Source organism: Pollachius pollachius (genome assembly GCF_949987615.1).
Source record: "Pollachius pollachius genome assembly, chromosome: 5".
Lineage (NCBI taxonomy): Eukaryota > Metazoa > Chordata > Actinopteri > Gadiformes > Gadidae > Pollachius > Pollachius pollachius.
The window spans coordinates 20,911,101-20,917,937 of NC_136938.1; positions in this window are offsets into that span (position 1 = coordinate 20,911,101).

Genomic DNA, 6,837 nt, shown 5'->3' on the forward strand with positions numbered 1-6,837 from the left:
AAAGACAGCTAATTAGCTCCCCCACTACCATCCCTAGTCGTTTGATTGGGAAAATGTCCTCCAATGAATTGAGCTTTCCTGACAGTAGTGAAGACTTATCGTGTTGAGTTCTTACGTTAGCAACAGATAGTAACACGCTGGTCGGCCACAAACGATCTGCATACAAGGTCCAAGTATCTATCATTGAGCGGCCATCCTCCATCCATCTCCAACCTCCACGGGGAGTTGGGTTATGGATGAGTGATCTCAGTGTGGTCTTGCTGTTCTAGCCTCCCCCCATCCTCCTTCCATCCTGCTGTTTGGAGGACCTGCTGCCGTGATCCTCCTGTGAATATTTCAGTGCTCCCACCATAGAAAAAGACGGGACAGCTTGGTAATGCAAAGAATGCTGTGCAACATTTTGCGGGTTTGGTCTTGATGTTAAAACTTTAATTTAAAGGCCCCTTTAAAAAACACCCAAACCACCTCTGCTGAAGTTCACGATTCATTGATTCTTCAGCAAGGAAGTTCACAGATATTGTAACTCAAGATAATAAAGCATGTTATAATGGTATAAATCTTAATGTCTTTGCAGTTTTCATTGTTCCCCACCTTGTAGTTTTAGTTCCCCTCTGAACAGAGAAGGGGAGAGAGAGCTTGAGAGAGAAAGCCGTCCTATCTTAGTTTACCTGATAGAGGCCCAGTTAAGCCAATGTTTGTTAAGCCACACTATTATGTAGTATTCAGTCAATTCAACCTGCAATGAATGATGCAACGATGCAGCCAAACAGCTACACTCCTCATTCCATCCACTGTCCTGTCCACTGACAGGATAGCCAATACAAACACACACACACACACACACACACACACACACACTTTATATTGATTTTTTCACTTATTTTCCAGGGAAACTTCTCTTTGTCCTGGGGGCCCATGGTGGCATGAGGGGACTAAATGTGTTGTTGAGGGAGCAGTATTCTGGACCCTCTGCATCTGTCACATTATTTCCCATTGGTCACCTGTTGGAATTTGTAAACAGATGGCGTTTGATAATCAGCCATTGTTATTTATTACGATCAATATCAACCCCTTACTGAAATAATGGATTGGCTACAGCTGTCGCTAATTGTATTGCCTTTTCCCAATCTAAAACATTCTGTTCAAACCGTGTTATTAATTTTTACATTGATTGCATGTTCCAGTATAAAGGCAAGTAGTGTGATAATGGCTCAGCGTTAAAATAAAAGCCAAACAATGCATGCTAAGGGATATGAGAGAAGTTAGTCTCGTAAATCTATGATAGATCTCTTGTGTTGCCGCTAGTCTCTACAGAGAAGGCCGTTAAAATGACTTCTCTCATCCCTCTGCCACCTGCTGTGGTTAGACTGCCTGACTGTCAGTCTGAATGCATGGATGCATGGATGCCAGGTATCTGTTTGCTTGTCTGACTTCCTGACAGTATGTCTGTCTGCCTGTCTGCAGGAATTCACCCTCATTTGTCTATCTGGCTGTCTGATTGCGTACCTGTCTGCCTGAATGCCCATTAATCTGTCTACCTGGCTGTCTGACCGTGAACCTATTTTCCTGTCTGCGTGCCTATTTCCCTGCCAATCTGTCTGTCTGTTGTGCTATAAAGTTTAAACATTTTCATGAATAGATAGGAGGGGCATACAACCTGTTGTGTTTATTATCTTGACAGGTTTCTAGTAAGGTTTTAAGCCAATCCAAATTGAATTCAAGATGACTGATAGCGCTTGGATTTAAATTCCCTTCTTGCACGTTAAATCAAAGCTTACATATGTAAACTGAGACTTAGACCCCTTACTTCAATGATCCACTATCAAAGTGGAGCTAAGCTAGCCTAGGAGGGACATGTGCTAGGGGGCTACTTGTGGAAAGCCTATGCTAAAGCACACACAAGTACATTTCCTTACATGGTTTTGTTAGAAATGTATCTGATACCTTTGTTGGGTTTTGCGTGAAGATTATGCTGCCGTTAGTGCCATTAGAGGCTTTTATCTTGTGTCTCCTACAGTGCTCTAAGTAATTGTATTTTTAAGTGTCTGTAAGTGTCTCCTTGGATTCAGAGAACACACGGAAACGTCAGCCTCCCTCTCCAAAGACCCTTTTTTGCACGGTTGCAAAAAGGATTCTGCAACAACTTATATATAAAGTAGTTAAGATTGTGTTGCAGACATAATAATAACAATAATAATGATCATAATAAAATATCATGAATAATTATCATCATTATCATTATCAGAATTATTATCAAAACGATAATTATAAAAATGTGCCTCTCTCTTCTTCAAGGTGTTCTGGCAAGGGTTTCTGACCCGGCCACCAGACCACTGCAGTTGAACCAGAAAGCTGTTGCACCAAATGGTTCTCAGCTAACACGCAAACACACCCCCCCCCCCCCCCCCCCCCCCCTTGGTCTCTCTCTCGACTGCTCATAACAGCCTCTGCTAAATGGCAAAACAAACGTTATGCAAAACTATGCGCTTGCTATATCCCAAAATGTTTTAAATAAATTAACTGGCCAATTCAGAGGAAAAACAATAGCTGCGAAGGTAATTTAGAGTACCATGTGGCAAGAAAAAACATAATTGGAAATAAGGTTGGCTGACTTGCAGGAAGTGAAGTAGGCAGGCTGGCGGGCAGCAGTAAACATAGATTAACTTGGTCAGGTGGACGGAGAAAAAGAGAAGAAAAAATGGAAATTAAGGAAGGGATGGGTTCTGGTGTGTGTGTGTGTGTGTGTGTGTGTGTGTGTGTGTGTGTGTGTGTGTGTGCGCGTGTGTGTGTGTTTGTGTGTGTGCGCGTGCGTGCGTGTGTGTGTGCGTGTGTGCATTAAAGCTGTCACAGTGGAGAGTTACAAAGGTGTGTGTGTGTGTGTGTGTGTGTGTGAGTGCGCGTGGGCGTGCGTGTCACCACACACGCCACCAAAGCAGCTGGCAACAGACTGTTATTTCTCCGGCTGGAAAAAAATGTACATGATACATAGTATCATGTATCATGCAACGTGTAGACCACAAGGTAGCAAGCTAGTGTGCAGGAAGAGCTTTTGTGTTGCTTGGCAACAGTCCAGTCCCAGTCCAGTTGCAGAACTATTTGTCTGGGGAAACGGAATAAATGGTTAAATAAACAAACAATCCTTCGATACTCGGCCAGCCGCCTGGTACCTACGACCGAATCACAGCCGTAATGAGATAGGATAGTCCTTCCCAGCCAAATGAACTGCACGTTTTCTCATTCACCTGTGCATTTTTTTTAGTTTCAGCTCCCTTGTTCCGCCACTGTGTGTCTGCTCCTCATGTTTCTGCTAGTGTGTTCTTTCCTGTATTTACTGTAGATCTTAGTCTTCCTTCGAGAACTCGAAAAATGACTCGCCCAGTTGTGAGTAGAATTATTAAAATGCAATTATTGTACAACATGTTCCACACAGCGCAGGAGGTATTCTTGGCCAAAGGACATTTTGTGACGTCAGGAGGTCAGGTGATTGTGGTACGTTCCTTTCTAATCAACCTCCTTTGAGGTGTCCTTGCGCAGGGGACTGTACAAAGTATTTTAACGATAGCACTCTTCTCAGAAGGAACCTACCTCAAGCTGTTCCCAACACGAAACTATTTGAGATTAGAGTGAATGATGTTTCATTTGATATTAAATTGTTTTGTTTTGTCGAGCATTCCTTAAACCTGTTCAGCTTTTATTTTACAATTAGTGTATTTTGATGCGTATTGAAATAAAATAGTTTATTGGACGCAGGATGTTTTTGCTGAACATGATAAACTGCTGAAACTTACAATTAGGAATTAATTAAATCAATAAAAAAGTACACGCTTGCCTAGGGATTTTACAACAGAATGCATAATGGTAGGTTTTCTTGACTCTGCCCTTTTCAGAGGACACAAGAGAGTTGTAGTAGCCACGTGTCGAATCCTTGTCAAATGTGTTTCCATAATGACATCTTATTTCACAATAAGTTACTTCATAAATATTTAAAAGACGTTATAATTACTATCATAACAATGTTCCTATGCTTCCAAAATGGAGGGTGTAATTGAGATGTGACATAGCCCGATGTACAAGCCCTATTATAGAGAAATTAAGAAAATACATAATAAAAAACTGTTGTCAGGCCAGTCAGCTAATGAACTGCAGAAAATATACACAGCCTATACAGTAGCTATTTTCCTGATCATTACAATGTAAGTAACGCAACACTGAATGCTTTTTCAATGAACTTAACTTAAGTGTATGTGTGTGAGTGTTTGTGTGTGTGTGTGTGTGTGTGTGTGTGTGTGTGTGTGTGTGTGTGTGTGTGTGTGTTTCTGTGTCTGTGATTGCAGGTGCGTGTGCGCCTGTGTTCGTGTGTGTGGGGGCAGCTCACAGAGTTCATTAGTGTGTAGCATCCATCCGGGTGATGCATGGCACCCAGATTGCAGTTAGTGGAGAGGTGAGGAAGGGAACTATCCAACTCAATCCTTCTTTCATTCAATTACAGATACATCAGAGAGAGAGAGAGAGAGAGAGAGAGAGAGAGAGAGAGAGAGAGCGAGAGAGAGAGAGGACATGGACAGTTGGTTAATTAAGCTTCATTAAATGGGACTACAGTGATCGGGGAGCTGTTGGGTGCAAACCACAGCGGCGCGAGCCACACAGTCGGCCCTTCAGTAGCAGAACACATCTTGCTGCTTGACATCTGCAGCCGTCGTGTACCTAATGGAATAGATGGCCGTTCCAGAACCTGGAACGGCCAGGTAAACATGTTGTTTATTGCATTTTTTATGTAAAGTATATTATGTGCTTTGTGTGAAAGTGTTTTCATTTACACAAGAATGGATTCGTTCAGATCTTTTCAAGGATCTGAAAGAATGTAAAAATGCAAACTCCCATCACTCATCTTCAATCATGATTTAAAATGGAAAAGTTAAAATTTGTATGCATCAAATAAATAGACAATTATTTGCACTGACAGTACAGTAGTAGTATTACATTGTCTCTTTCCACATGTCTCTGTATGCCCCCCCCCCCCCGTTACTCACAAACATGAGACTTAAGGGGTCCCATGTCCAGAAGTGGCATGTACAATCCATTCACCAACATGTCCTTACATGGCTCCAGAGACCGGCATTTCTCCGCATCAGTGACTCAAGAGCTAAATTTTCAATGATCTAACACTACAATTCTTGGCTCCAGCCTGCATATTAGTAGTCCAGTAAAAATGTTGAATTTGAATTGAAACACAATGAAATAAAAAAACTAAATGGGTTATAGCCCTTGAAATGCATTAATGTTGAAGAAACAGACTTCAGAAAAAGCTAGCGATAATATTTTTGGGGAAGGAGGGCTGTGCATATGTGTGTGTGTGTGTGTGTGTGTGTGTGTGTGTGTGTGTGGTGTGACTGTGTGTGTGTGTGTGTGTTTGTGCATGCAAGTCATGAGGTTGTGATGGTTTTATCTCACAAGTTTCTAATAAAACAGAGGTAGGCACAAAGAAAGCGATTTATAGTTGTGTTGAATGAGGATGACCCAAGGTTCACAAAGTATTTTTAATTTGCTGTTGAAAGGATATTGTGGAAATCCCAAGTGAGGCTCCACACAAAGACAGCTCAGGGTGGTGGGGACAATAGCCAGACACACCCTGTAGTTTACAGTGAGAGAGAGAGAGAGAGAGAGAGAGAGAGAGAGAGAGAGAGAGAGAGAGAGAGAGAGAGAGAGAGAGAGACAAATGCCATTATATGGTTTGATTTGGATGCAAAAGACAGCCCTTATTTGCATTGCACATTAGTTGATGATAAGACGATAATTTATAATAGTTCAACAATGCATGGTTTACCGATTTAATCCATGGCTAATTTATTATTGATAGCAACACACGGTTTCTTTTATGTCAGATAAAGCTACTTAATTTATTCATTGGGACTATTTTAGAAATCATAAATGTGCATTGCACTTATTCAAGGTACTTAATTGTGTAGCATCTACAGTAGCTGCTATCTTTGCTTTACACAGGGAATGGGTTAGCCTAGCGATTGTAATACTTGCACTTGGTTCTATGAACATCTTTACTGTACCGACAGCGATATATTGTTTCACTTCTTATGACAAATGTACTTATTGTAACAAATGCACTTATTGTAAGTCGCTTTGGATAAAAGCGTCTGCTAAATGCCCTAAATGTAAATGTAAATAAATGTCACAATATACCATTCAGTAAGACTCTAGGCCAAGATTATTCTCATTTTAGGTTTTAGTTTTCTGTTTGTCAAAACAAACCAGCACTTCAATTCTTGACTTCTTTGACTTTGAAGTTCAAATAACCATTGTAGGGGTGTTTTATGTGTGAGCCAGTTGATAGAGCCCCCACAGCTTTCAATTAATAAGACTGGGGACAAGTGAGCTGCTCTGCATGTTATAGAATTTTTTTAGGTCGTCATTAACATGAACATCAGGTCTTAGAATCTGAAAACTGACTAAAAATATATAGTCCTGTATTTGAGTCCTTGCAATATATTTTGGGCAGAGTGGCTTTGTCAGCCTGTGAATGTCTATAGTATGTGCTTTCTAATATATTGAGACGATTTAGTGAAAAGGTTCAACAGAGTGTCCAAAAAGATAGTAATTTACATTTAAAGTAATTGTGTTATAGATTTTGCTATATAAACCTTTAGATCCTGCCATTGTCAGTGACATCATCCCCCACCCCCACAATTCTTACATGCACATTTTCTTTCAGTACAGGCTTTCAGTACACGTACATCATCTTTCAAAATCGATCTAAAGAGTAATTGTTTGAACAGTATCTACCTTACCGAGTTTTTACTGCAAACATCAGGGGGCAGCATATAG